A 14,594-nucleotide genomic window follows, 5' to 3' on the forward strand; every position below is an offset into this window, starting at 1 on the left:
CCCATATGATGAAGCATGACACCTGCAAGGGTGTGTGAGGGCATTATTATCCGACAAATGGATTACCAATTTCCAATACAAAGTGGATACAATTGGTTCTAGCCTTTCACCTGACTCTTCTCCCCTCTTTCCACTTTGAGGAACAGCGGAAACTACCTTTTTGAGTCTTGTAGCAGTCTCTTACAGTTGCTCTTGCCACTGTGCCCCAGGTGTATATTGCCCGTCACGTTCAGGGGGATGTCAGCAGTGGGCAGTCACAGGTCTCTTACCGCACAACAGTTTCACTGCTTTCTTTCCCGCCCCTGTGTCTCAGATGTCAAGTCTCTCCCAGGTGGCAGCCAGACACGACACGTCACCACTACTCCCCTCCAGAAAAGCACTTTGCCCAGGCCTATGGGCTGCAACAAACACTCCCAGCGTGGAGGGTCAATCACCTCTCACTCCCACCGTGGTCACCTTGTCTCTGCCCAGGGCCACCTTTGTCACACCGATCTGTCATCCGACTGTTCCAGTCACTCAGGCCCAGGGACTCTCCAGGTCGCTGCTCTCTAAGCCCCACGAGTACAAGTCCGTCCCATAAGCACCAGGCAAAACAAGTCTTAACATCAAAGGGGCCCTCTTAGGGGGTCTTCCTTGGCGGGGCTACTCCACCATTATGTTGTAGGGCCCAATAGCACCCAGTCCGTCTCTCTACAGAAGTGTGGCCCTAACCAAAGGGCCTCTCCGGTTTCCTGTTCCCAAGCTTCAGCCCAGGCCTGGCCTCACATACACCTGTTTCTCCCAGGGCCTAGCACTATGTCGGTCAACTGCTGCGGACTCGCTATGTATGTAGCCCCCAGCGGTGGTGACAGGGAGCTCTCAACTGCGAGTTGGGTAGGGCAGCCTTCTAGGGCCGCACTCTGCTCCGCCAGTCTCTCAGAGTTCAGGTCTCCGGAGGAGTCAGCTGTCCCCTCCACCTATTAATTGGGTAGAGCAGCCTTCCCGGTCCACTCTCGGCTCGGGTAGGCTCTCCGGGTCCGGGCCAAGCATACGCAAGGCTCTGAACAGCTCCCAGCTGCCTGCGCACACTGCCTGAGTCGCAGTGCCACCCGCTATCGCGTAGCACTCATCGCGGCCCCCTCGGGTCTGTAGAAAGTGGGCATGTACCTCTGCAGGGCCAGACCCTGTTCAGGGCTGAACTGGGACCTGAAACCAGCAGTGGCAAACTGCTCTGCCGGCCCCCCTGGAGGGCTGAGGGGGTGCGGGCAAGTTGTTTGCAAGGGCCGGTTTCAGCCGATTTCGTTACCACGGCCCAAAATTGCAGGGCCCGGGTAACAAAACGGCCCCCAGGGGCCCAAAACCTGCCCTCACCCTGGCGGCCCACTGGGTAAACGCCCGGTGCCCTCTACTGCCAGTCCGGCCCTGCCCCGGTGCTCAGGTTTCCGCAACAGAGGGAAGTCGCCAATGCAGTCGTGGCCCTGCCCCCAGCCTCGCACTCTTTACCGCAGTCGGCCGCGGCCCAGCCCTTGGACCACTCTCAGGTGCTCCTGTCTTGCCGCCATGGGTCCCCACAGAAGTCAGCAATCTCCTCCTCCTCCTCCAGAGTCAGCACACATGTCTCCAAGTGCATCGGGCATCCGGTTGCCTCATATTTGGCCAGATAATTATCGGGTAGGTGCAAAGGTCCCAGCTCATGCGTCAGCCAATCCTGGCAGTCAAGCCATGCCCCCTGTGCTTCATTGATGATTGGTAACTGCAAATTCGCTACTGTCCTATATTGAGAGGTGGTAAATGGAAGTACGCTGTTGCGCTTCACTGAGGTGTGGTAACCGAATACGCTGCTGTGCTGTATTGACCGTTCATTACTGGGAATACGCTGCATTGCTTCATTGATGATTGGTAACTGCAAATTCGCTTCTGTGCTACATTGCAGGATGGTAACTGGGACTACTCTGCTATGTTTCACTGGTGTGTGGTAACAGAATACGCTGCTGTGCTTTATTGACAGTTTGCAACAGCGAATTCGCTACTGTGCTATATTGAGGGGTGGTAACGGAGTACACTGCTGTGCTTCACGGAGGTGTGGTAACAGAATACGCTCCTGTGCTGTATTGAGCGTTCGTAACTGGGAATACGCTGCTGTGCTGTATTGAGTGTTCTTTACTGGGAATAAGCTGCTGTGCTTTATTGACTATTGGTAACTGCAAATTGCCCACTGACCTACACTGTGGAGTAGTAACTGGGAGTACACTGCTTTGCTTCACTGAGGTGTGGTAACAGAATACGCTGCTGTGCTGTATTGAGCGTTCGTAACTGGGAATACACTGCTGTGCTGTATTGAGTGTTCATTACTGGGTATAAGCTGCGGTGCTTTATTGACAATTTGCAACTGCAAATTTGCCAATGTGCTACATTGAGGAGTAGTAACTGGGAGTACACTGCTTTGCTTCATTGAGGTGTGGTAACAGAATATGCTGATGTGCTGTATTGAGTGTTGGTAACAGGGAATACATTCCTGTGCTTCATTGATGATTGGTAACTGCAAATTCGCTGCTGTGCTAAATTGCGGGGTGGTAACTGGGAGTACTCTCCTGTGTTTCACTGGGGAGTGGTAACAGAATACGCTAGTGTGCTTTATTGAGCATTAATAACAGAAAATACGCTGCTGGGCTCCTTAGACGATTGGTAACTGTGCATTCACTACTGAGCTACATTGAGAAGTGATAAATGGAAGTACGCGGTTGTGCTTCACTGAGGTGTGGTAACAGAGCATGCTGCTGTGTTGTATTGAACATTTGTTACTGGGAATACGCTGCCGTGGTTTATTGGCGATTGGTAACGGCAAATTTGCCACTGTACTACAATGATGGGTGGTAACTGGAGTATGCTTCTGTGCTTCATTGGGGGGGTGGTTACAGAGTACGTAATTTTGATTCAGGTGTGGGAACTGGGATTACGCTGCTCTGCTTCAAGGGATGGTAACTGAGAATATGCTGCTGTGCTTTATTGACGATTGGTAACTGCAAATTCATCACTGCTACATTTACGAGTAATAACTGGGAATACACTGCTGTGCTTCACTGAGGTGTGGTAACAGAATACGCTGCTGTGCTTCATTGATGATTGGTAACTGCAAAGTCGCCACTGTGCTACATTGAAGAGTAGTAATGGGGAGTTCCCTGCTTTGCTTCACTGAGGCGTGGTAATAGAATTTGCTGCTGTGCCATTACTGGGGGTACGCTGCTGTGCTTCATTGATGATTGGTAACTGCAGATTCGCTACTGTGCTACATTGCGGGGTGGTAACTGGGAGTACTCTGCTGTGTTTCACTGGGGTGTCGTAACTGAATACCCTGCTGTACTTTATCGAGCGTTGGTAACAGGGAATACGCTGCTATGCTGCATTGACAATTTGCAGCTGGGAATTCGCGACTGTGCTATATTGAGAGGTGGGAACTGGGAGTACGCTGCTGTGCTTTATTGAGGTGTGTTAACAGAATACACTGCTGTGCTTTATTGAGTGTTGGTAACAGGGAATACTCTGCTGGGCTTCATTGATGATTGGTAGCTGCAAATTCACCACTGTGCTACATTGAGGAGTAGTAAATGGAAGTACGCTGTTGTGCTTCACTGAGGTGTGGTAACAGAATACGCTGCTGTGTTATATTGAGCGTACATTACTGGGAATACGCTGCTGTGGTTTATTGGTGATTGGTAACTGCGAATTTGCCACTGTACTACAATGATGGGTGATAACTGGAGTATGCTGCTGTGTGTCTTCGAGGGGTGATAACTGGTGTACTCCACTGTGCTTCATTGGGGGGTGGTTACAGAGTACGTATTTTTGATTTATGCGTGGTAATTAGGATTACGCTGCTCTGCTTCGAGGGATGGTAACTAGGACTAGGCTGCCCTGCTTTATTGACGATTGGTAACTGCAAATTCATCCCTGCTACATTGAGGAGTAGTAACTGGGAATACACTGCTTTGCCTCACTGAGATGTGGTAAGAGAATACGCTGCTGTGCTGTATTGAGCGTTTGTTACTGGGAATATGCTGCTGTGCTTCATTGACAATTTGTACCGGCGAATTCGCTACTGTTGTCGTGTAATTCCTATAAACCTATATGTGATCTACGCTTTTAGACAACATATACTGTAGGATTGGAGTCAGACTGATTTTGGACACCCGTACCAGATATGTCAGCCTGTATACCCGCTAGCACACAGTGCCACTACAAAATCCTCTTACCAAGGAGAGAATAGTTCTTGGCAACTATCGAACATGTCAACCCTGCTCTCTCAGAATCATGGAAACAGTGTACTACTTTTCGCTCAGTCACTCGTGCTCACTTCGTCTCAGAGACACACACAGAATAAACGGTGGGGACATTTTTAAATAAATATTTATTGAACCAGCGTCATTCAAGTGTAAAAAAGGTGCGCTGAAACAACCATTAGACAGTAACAGATATAAATGATTACAACACTAACAGAGTAAAAGGATGGTAGATTCCTACCATCATGCTAAAACAATGAATACAGGGAAGTATATAAAATACATGACAGTAGAATGCTTACTCCTACAATGTGTCCCTAACTAGATGTACCTAAGTGTAACTAGCATGTATGTGGGTGTAAAGCCAAGAATCACTTTAGGATAAAGTCAACCCCACGAGCTGAATTGAGAGACTGTGGGACCCAGTCTTGGTTTTAAGTTGAACACCTCACAAAGGATGTTAGACCACTGCGAGCTGGAGTATCTGCATGCAATGGCCTCATCGTCTCACGTCAGTGTGTCCGCATGGAAGTCCTTTTCTCCTCTGACTTTTTCAGCAAGAGATGGTGTATATATACACAAAGTTGTACCCTCTGGGGATATACCTTGCTGTGTCATGTCGGACTGGGATGACGGAAGGAATGACCCTCATACATAGTTTTTATGCAGGAGATGGTAGGCCAGCTGTCCTGCTGCGATTCCAAGAATCATCATGCATAATGAACGAGGCTTAAGCTTTTCGGAGATAACCCCATGTGATCTTTGGACATTACCGTAACCAGGTAAAAGGTCAGTACTACGAACCGTTATGTAGTGAAACGGTAGGGAGAATGTAGGTGAAAGGTGAGGTGACCAGCTGGTTCTATATTAGGATACCAGTATGGAACATAGAACCCACACCTCATCCGACTGGACGACATACTAAAAATTCTACATACTGCTCACTGTTACGAGACAACCACAGTCGGCAGCAGTTTCTCATTTAGTGTTAAACTAGGATTACTGTTCATATTACTCAACCCATGTGTTACCCTATCATGCTTGTCTCATCCAAAACTTGAAAAAAGGATTACGTGATTAAATATTTGCTATTGTCTTTGCCAAGTTTTGTTGGTATTTAATTGCATTTGCCAATGATTATTTACTATCCCCAACAACAAGGTTGTCACACGTGTTAAAATCGTTGCAATCGTCACGTGTGCATCATTGGGAAAACGCCTGTCAGCTCACGTTCCCTCAGCTAACCTCAAGGGGATAATTCACGTGCATTGCAAATCAAGGCCGCATATGCAAAGACACGTGAGGATACTAAACGTGAACCACACGTCTTTCCCTCCTTACTATAAAACCCCCCACCCACCTCTGGCTGATGCTTCGCTTACTGCATGGCGGATCACTCACCTGTTCTCGGTCCTCTTTGGCCTGCATCTTCTTGCCGATCCAGTTTTCAGTGCGTCCTTCCCCGGCGTGAGGATTCAGTTCCGGGTTCTCCTGTTTCCCCGAGGCACCTCTGGCTCCTACGCTCGTTCCGGTCCCGATCAAGACGTCAGCCCTTCCTTCCTAGGATTTCCAGATTCCTGCAAGAGAAAGTGAAAACAAGAGATTATTGGAAAGATGGTACAGTTCATTTTTAAAAAAAAGTTTCGTACAAGAGAAAAAGCGGTAAGGTTTTGGAACATTTTCCTGAAAGCGGACACTTTACTTGAACACGTTGTTTTTAGCAAAGATAAAAGACACTGGAAAGAACAATGTTTGAACTTTTGAGCTAAAACGAAGACTGCCATATATATAAGAATACTTGCATTGTATTTAAAAAAGAAGTTGTCATATTTATGAGAATACCTGTTAATATTGAAAAGACTGCCATTTTCATGGGAATGCTTGTTTTATATATATATATATATATATATATATATATATATATTCACTGAAAAAAACATAGGTTTCAGGCACATTATAGTTAGGAATTAGCATTTAAAAAACCTTAGAAATTCACTGAAAAAAACATAGGTTTCAGGGGCGTTATAGTTAGCTGGACTTTTCACTCGTACAAAACCATTGAAATTCCCCCGTTATAGTTAGTTCAGCTAACTATAACTCGCGCACCCGCAATGCACTGCTGATGACGTCACATATTACATCACTCATGACATGGTCAGTGACATTACTCATGACATCACTGATGACATCTCCAATGACATCACTGATGACATCCAGTGAATGTGTGTTTTTCTGAAAATTACATATGTTTTATATATGTATATCTCAAGGTTGATGGAAGAATAAATGGGTATATAAGTGTCTAAATGGATGATTTGTTTTTGAAAAATTGATTGTATAACTGACTGATTAAGTGTATCTTAGTGAATACATGGCTTAGTGAGTAATGTTTAAATGTGTAAATATCTGTATCAATCTCTCACTTTGTGTATAAGTGGCTGCATGGGTTGGTGAGTGGCTACATGAGTGTCTATATAGGTTATTAGTTGGTTTTTTGAGTATCAGTATGAGTGTCTGAGTGTCTGTATGGTTCGGTGGGGGGTATTACGTAGTGCATAGGTGCATGAATGAGTGACTCACTGTTTGTATGTGTTGAAGACAGCATGTGTGCAGGACTGTATGGGTGGATGAGTGTGTGCATGGGTGTGTTAGTGCGTGAATGACTGTCTCAATAGTGTCTTTATGAGTAACTACATATGTTTTAAACTAGTATATGTGACTATTGGTGTATATAAGTGAGTATATGTGAGAGTGAGAGATTGAAAGAGTTCCTTATGAATAAGTATGTGTTTCTATAAGTGATTGTTTAAAAAACTAAGTATGTGTAAGTTTCTGTAGAAGTAAGTTTGGTGGTGTGTGTATAACTGTATATGCAAGTAAATGGATGTTTGATTCTTTATTAGCATGAGTGACTATGTGTGTGAGTAACTCTATGGATGAGTGGCGTTGTGTAACAGGATGTATAGGTGTGTGAGTACATATGATGAGTGAGTACATGTATGAGTGACTGTATAGGACTGTTGGTGAATGAGTGGATCTGTATGTGGATCTAAGAATTACTGAATAGGTTGTTGTAACTGGTATTGGTATGTCCATTGTTTTGAACATTGTAGTTTCTATTTTTGAATGTGTGTATCAAAGGTTATAGTAGGGGAAGAGGAGGTCTGCCACTCTATCACAAGGATGATGTCATCAGTGATGTCATTAGTGATGTCATTTGAGATGTCATCAGTGATGTCATGAGTGATGTCACTGACCATGTCATGAGTGATGTAATATGTGACGTCATCAGCAGTGCATTGCGGGCGCGCGAGTTATAGTTAGCTGAACTAACTATAACGGGGGAATTTCAATGGTTTTGTACGAGTGAAAAGTCCAGCTCACTATAACGCCCCTGAAACCTATGTTTTTTGCAGTGAATTTCTAAGGTTTTTTAAATGCTAATTCCTAACTATAACGTGCCTGAAACCTATGGTTTTTTCAGTGAATTTCAAAGGTTTTTTAAATGCTAATTTCTAACTATGCCTACAGAGATAGGACATGTGAAGAAAAAAGAAAAAACGCACAGAAAGAAAAAAAAGAAATGCAGAAAGAAGCAACAGAAGTCCTCAAAGACGAAGAAAAGTGCAGGAAGAAGGATAACGTGCAGAAAGAACAAACAGAAGAGCAGAAAGAAGCCTTGTTGCAAAATCATCCTGTACCCTCAACTTTTTCAGACGGATACTTGTGGTAACTGAGTCTGACTAACCAGTCCTAGAGCAAGTGCTATGTTAAAAGACACTCAGAATACAGTGAAAACACCTACATACACTAGGGAACACTATGCGTTGGGGTCCCCCTGTGATCAGCATGACCTCCTCTGTAAGCCCCTAGTATATAATAGGGCAGGGGATTAAAACTACCTCTTAAAACGCGCCACAGGGCGTGTTTGCACACGTCACCTCAGGCCCCGTCCCCTCACTTCCCCACTGTGTAAACACGCCCTGTGGCCGTTTTAAGTTGGGAGATTAAGTCCCCTTGAATCCTGAGGGTCCCTAGGGTCCAACTAGACCACTAGGTACCTCCAGTAAGCGCCACAGAGCTGCGTTGCAGAGAGATGTAAAAAGGGGCACAGCCTAGACCACCTCTCTGCAACGCAGCGGAGTGGTGCTTACTGGAAGCACCTTGTGGGCTAGTTGGCCCCCAGGGTCCCTCAGGATTGAAGGGGAATTATTTCCCCAACTTAAAACGCGCCACAGGGCTTGTTTGCCAACGTTAACTCAGGCCCCGTCCCCTCCCTTCACCACTGTGTAAACACGCCCTGTAGCCGTTTTTAGTTGGGAGATTAAGTTCATTTGAATCCTGAGGGTCCCTAGGGTCCAACTAGGTATCTCCAGCATGCGCCACAGAGCTGCGTTGCAGAGAGGTGTAAATAGTGGCACGGCCTGGACCACCTCTCTGCAACGCAGCTCAGTGGCGCTTACTGGAAGCACCTGGTGGGCTAGTTAGCCCCCAGGGGCCCTCAGGATTGAAGGGGAATTATTTCCCCAACTTAAAACGCGCCACAGGGCGTGTTTGCACACGTCACCTCAGGCCGCGTCTCCTCCCTTCACCACTGTGTAAACGCGCCCTGTGGCCGTTTTAAGTTGAGAGATTAAGTCCCCTTGAATCCTAAGGGTCCCTAGGGTCAAACTAGCCCACTAGGTACCTCCCGCATGCGCCACAGAGCTGCGTTGCAGAGAGGTGTAAAAAGTGGCACGGCCTGGACCACCTCTCTGCAACGCAGCTCAGTGGCGCTTACTGGAAGCACCTGGTGGGCTAGTTAGCCCCCAGGGGCCCTCAGGATTGAAGGGGAATTATTTCCCCAACTTAAAACGCGCCACAGGGCGTGTTTGCACACGTCACCTCAGGCCGCGTCCCCTCCCTTCACCACTGTGTAAACGCGCCCTGTGGCCGTTCTAAGTTGAGAGATTCAGTCCCCTTGAATCCTAAGGGTCCCTAGGGTCAAACTAGCCCACTAGCTACCTCCAGTAAGCGCCACAGAGCTGCGTTGCATAGAGGTGTAAAAAGGGGCGTGGCCTCAGAACACCTGTCTGCAACACAGCTCCCTGGCGCACACTGGAGATACCTGTTGGGCTAGTTGGCCCTCAGGGACCCTCAGTATTGAAGGGGAATTAATTCCCCAACTTACAACTGGCCAAGGGGCGCGTTTGCAGAGTGCTGCAAGGAGGGGGCGTGGCCTCCAGCGCGATGCCGGTCTTTTATTTATTTTATTTTTTTCTAATTTACTGGCCCTGGGGACCCCATCCCCCAGGGCCTGCACCCTAATTTCTTTTGTTGAAAAAAATTAATTTGGCCCTCCCAAGGCCTTAATCGGCCCCAGGGACCCCAACCCCCGGGTCATGGCCTTTTTTAAATTTAAATTCTTTAGGAGGGGGCTGCGTTGCCCCACTCCTCAGGCCACTTATGGCTCCGGGGACCCCATACCCCGGGGCCGGCCTTTGTTTTTTATTATTTTTAAAATATATATATTTATAGAAACACCTAGGACATGCTGGACAAACCGTATGTACCCATCACCATGACGATTCGCGTGATATTCATTAAAAGCACACTATGCATAGAATGAATCCACATGGAATGTATTTACACCGCTAGTGAAGCTCTGACGTGTCTGACGCCCTACTGTACCTAATCCCGGCGCCCCCGCCGGTGAGTACTCTCCAAGTAGACACCCTTGTCGTTTATTTATACAAACATGGGTAGCTATTGACGAGCACATTTAATATACACGCACACCAAGCCATTCAAAGGGGATTCGACAAAAATTCGACCAAACTATGCAAGAAACCCCCCTCACGGTTAATAAAACACACATCCACCGCCGGATGTGTAATACTTTTTATTTTACTCTCTGGAAAGGAGTCGAACCTCACTTGAGAGTCACAGTGTGCTCCTGGCTGAGCCCAATGCTGTGTTACACCCACCAGTGCCCGCCGATTGCCTCACACCTCTGTGTTGTATTCCACTAGCTAGTGCGTATGCTATGACACTCTCTAGCCCATGTGCACTGTAACACCACCCCGTGAATTTGTCATGCCACACTTGCCTTCGCACGGGTTATATTGCCCCATCTAACGTGCCTTCCTCGATGTGTATGTTATAACGCACAGCGCTATGCCATACATGGCACAATCTGGGATCCATATCTTTGTCACAGTGCATATGCAACGTTACACTCCCCAGCACATATTTTATATTACAACTTTAGAGACTAAAAAAGATTAGGTCCTGCGCACACATTAAGGATACCACTTTAGATAGTGTCTGGTAGAGGAATGAAAAAGGCTCAGAATCCGTAGGATTTTGGAACAATGAAGGTTGACATCAGAAGAATTAGTGAAAAGTATGTGGGTTCCCACATCCTGGAATCGGTGGATCTAATACCCATGATCCTCCACTCACTCGAGCTTACAGCCGTTTACTTAAGTGGCAGGTGTACTTCGACGCCCCACTTCACCACGTCGGGTGGTCGGTCCTACCGCACCGCACCCTTCACCTTTCATACCCAACTACGATCTCCACGATCACGCATTCTGCGTCACCAGCCCTGAAGAGTCATATCTTTACACGGTGTGACGAAACACGTGTCGGCTGATGTACTGTATATCCTGTATTGGTCAGATATTGACATATATAAAGAATACTTTTCACTAATTCTTCTGATGTCAACCTTCATTGTTCCAAAATCCTACGGATTATGAGCCTTTTTCATTCCTCTACCAGACACTATCTAAAGTGGTATCCTTAATGTGTGCGCAGGACCTAATCTTTTGTTTCCTCTAGTGGGTCTGACCCACTTGTTTGCAGGGGTTTTTTCCTTGGGTTGGTACCCCTGACCTGGCAGCACCTCTTTTATTTGATTACGAAGCATATGCACAGTGCACACGCCTGAGCGCCATCTTCCTTTATCCCCATCTAACCCTCTCACATTGTAACTTTAGAGACTAGTTATGTTACACAACACTGCCCTGTGAATATTACACTCTAAGGCGCATATTGCATAGCACGCGCTAGTGCCTGTGCTATCTCGCGCTCTCCAATGAATCTGTCATTGCGCACAATGTATTGCATATTATATTTCACGCCCCAGTTCATCTTATATCACACTTTTTGGTGCATAGTTTATACCATATACTACATCTAGTTTTCATTTTCAATCGTGCTCTCAGGACTATGTTCTATATAACACTGCGTCCACCTACCCTTTTCACGGGCATTACATTTTGCGATGGGGGTGGAGGGTCAGGGGGTGTTTCTGCCAAGTGAGCCCGGAGTAACAGTCAGAAATGTCCTCTTCTTCCTGAATAAAAGTGAGATTATGCTGCATACTTGTTTATATTTTAAGTAGTTCGCACAGACACACCATTTAAAAACAATAAAGTTCCTAAAACCCACCTTCTCTGAACAGTTAGCTTGCTGCCCCATCCACCTCCTCCCTATCCTCTGTTGTCTGAATCCATGGACTAGCCTCCTCCCTCCTGCCATGCATGGTCTGATGTGCTGCCACTGCCCTCCATTTAGCATGATGTACCAGTCCACTCCTCCTGCCCTCCATTGCCCAATTCTATGGCCCATCATTGACCTCCTGCTTAGCCTCTGTGCTTAGCTTGCTGCCCCTATTCTCCTTCCCCCTGCCCTCCGATGTCTTTGTGCATGCCCCTGCTCCATCCTTTTTGCCCACTATGTTCCATGGACCTGCTACTCCTATCTACTCTGAGTGTTCTGTTGAGCTGCCACTCCCCTCCCAGCTGCCTAGCATTGTCAGATGACTGTAACCTGTCCCTGCCACCTCCACCCTGCCTGTCCACATGCCATGCCCCTATCCCCTTCCTCCTGTCCTCCATGGTCCATTTTACTGCCACACCCTTCTGCCCTCCCTGATCTGTTGTGCTGCAACTGCTCCTCCTGCCTGCCCCGCGCGGTCTGTTGTGAGGCCACTTCCCCTGAACTTTCTTGTCTGTGCCCAGGTCCTGACCCTCCCTTCTATCCTCCATGGTCCTTTGTGCATGCCCCTGCACCCGCCTTCTTGCCCATCATAGCCATTGTGCTGCCACTAACCCTCCCGCTTGCCATGCATGGTCTTCTGTGCTGCCATAGCCCCTCCCACCTTCCCTGTGTGGTCAGCTAGCTGCCCCTGACCCCCTCCCACCTTCCCTCCATGGTCTGTGTGTATGCCACCATAGTCTCATTGTTGCTCTCCATGGTGTGTCTTGTTTCTAGTGTCCATCCTGCCTGACCTCCATGGTCATCTTGCTGCTCCTGCCCTGCCACCTTGCCCCCAGCCCACTGTTTCCATGTGCATACCCCCTATTCCCTCCCTCCTGGCTTGTCTGTTCCATTGTAATGCCCCTGATCCGTCCCTCCTGCCCTTTATGGTCTGTTATGCTGCAGCTTTCTCTCCTGTCTGTCCATTATGGTCAGCTAGCTCCCATTGCCTCTTTCCCATCTGTTCTCTGTTGTCCATGTGCATGGTCCTGTCCCCTCCCTATTTCTTTCTATGGATTGTTGTGCTGCACTCCCGTCCCGCATTCGCTGTGTGGTGTATTGTGCTGCTGCAAACCCTGATGCCTGCCCTGTAGGGTCAGTTTGGTGCACCTCTCCATGTCCCTCCTGCCCTCCGAGTCCATTTCCCTACCCCAATTCCTTCTGCCTACCACGATTCAATGTACCATACTTGCGAACATTTTGAACTTGGTAAGAGGGAGATTTTGAAAAAAAACTGGGGTATTGATTTTCCCCTTTAAGTTACATTGAAAAAGAGGAGATTGTAGACAGGAGACAGATCAAATAAAGCCCATTTGAGCGTAAAAACATTGGACGTTTCCTGGCTGAAACGGGTCTGTTGGCATGTATGGTTGTACTACCACTGCCTCTTCCTTCTGCCCACAATGGTCTATTATATTGCCACAGCCTCTCTTGCCAGTCCTGTATTGTTGGTTTGTTGCCCCTGCCCCCCTTTCCACTGCCCTCCATAGTCTGTTGTGCTGCTACTGCCCTTTCTGCCTGCCCAGTGTGGTCAAATTGTTGCCTCTGCACTCTCCTACCTGCCTTCAATTTTCAGAGTCCGTGCCCCTGGCCTCTGCCGCTCAACAGTATCCCAACGAACAACTAGATTGATAACATTTTATATTTATTACAAAAGTGTGGAACGCCTGACGTCATCTTGATGCAATCAAAACTGTAATACCTAGAGTATTTCCTTTAGAAATTACATATATGAGAGGGTCTTATTTGTATCAAAATTATGGTTAGTGCTCTAAAAAACTAAAATGAGGACATATTTTCTGAGTTTTCAAATGGCGACAAAGAACTTTTAAATTATTTGTGATCTTTATGTTTTTTTATCCAGTTGACCACTTGATTAAATGTTGCACCTTGGCGAGAGGATGTGGTGTTACTTCCAGAGCTGCAGACTTTGCAACTGGGGAACCAGGTTGGAGTTTCTGCTTCAGCTCAACATTCTGTGATTGTGGTCAAATCACTTGATCTCCCCATGTCTACAACCAAAATGAATTTGATCTTGTGTGATGTAACCAATGCTCATGTAAAGCATTCCAATACCTGACAAGTCTGCACTATATAAAACTGCAAATACACAAAAAATAAGTTTTTTGCACACTTCTGTCATTGGGCTACATGTGGGCTATATCTGGGTGATATTTGTGCTGCATTTAGGCTCTTTTGTGTCTGGTGGCCATCTTGGGAGATTTATTTGTTTTGAAGTTTCCTAATTTCCTCATTTACTGCAGTCTCCTCAGTAGGAAATGCTTTCAGTTGTTTACTTTGATTCCATCAAGAAGGTATTCAGATATGTCACACATTTGCCATAATTCCGAATGTTAGCATTCTAGTTGCTCATTAGATCACTGTAGTAAAGCTACTGCTCACCACGGAAGTCTGCTGCTGGTATTCAAAGTGCATGTTTCAGTCTGCACGTCAGAATTTGTTTATGAAATAGAAGAGGATTTGAGAAGTCAAAATGTGCCCTAATTTTTCTTTCTGCAGAACTAATCATAATTTCTATGGCAAAATGAACCCCCTCATTTTGTTCCTTTGTAAATTTAATGTTTTAAGTGTTACCACTTTATTCCAATCAAGATGGCTTCAGGTGTGCCATACTTTTGTCATAAGTAAGACTGTTAGCGCTCTAGTTGTTCGTTAGAACACTCTGGGACATTCTGTCATTGGGCTATACTTGGGCTACATCTGGGTGATATTTGGGCTACATTTGGGCTCTTTTGTCTCTGGTGGCCATTTTGGGAGACTTATTTGTTATGATGTTTCCTAATTTCCTCA

At 46.6% G+C, this 14,594-nt stretch overlaps 1 long non-coding RNA gene across 3 annotated transcripts in view; it reads right to left on the bottom strand.

The window, feature by feature from the left end:
* The window catches only part of LOC146833245 (uncharacterized), a 543,599-nt gene that overhangs the window by 29,398 nt on the left and 499,607 nt on the right, over positions 1 to 14,594 (bottom strand). For all 3 annotated transcript variants that reach the window (XR_014960211.1, XR_014960210.1, XR_014960212.1), the window contains one exon: positions 5,658 to 5,833. This is a non-coding gene — a long non-coding RNA (uncharacterized LOC146833245). The remainder of the gene's footprint in view (positions 1 to 5,657; positions 5,834 to 14,594) is intronic.

The sequence above is a fragment of the Triturus cristatus genome, chromosome 4_2, assembly GCF_964204655.1.
Source record: "Triturus cristatus chromosome 4_2, aTriCri1.1, whole genome shotgun sequence".
Classification (NCBI taxonomy): Eukaryota; Metazoa; Chordata; class Amphibia; order Caudata; family Salamandridae; genus Triturus; species Triturus cristatus.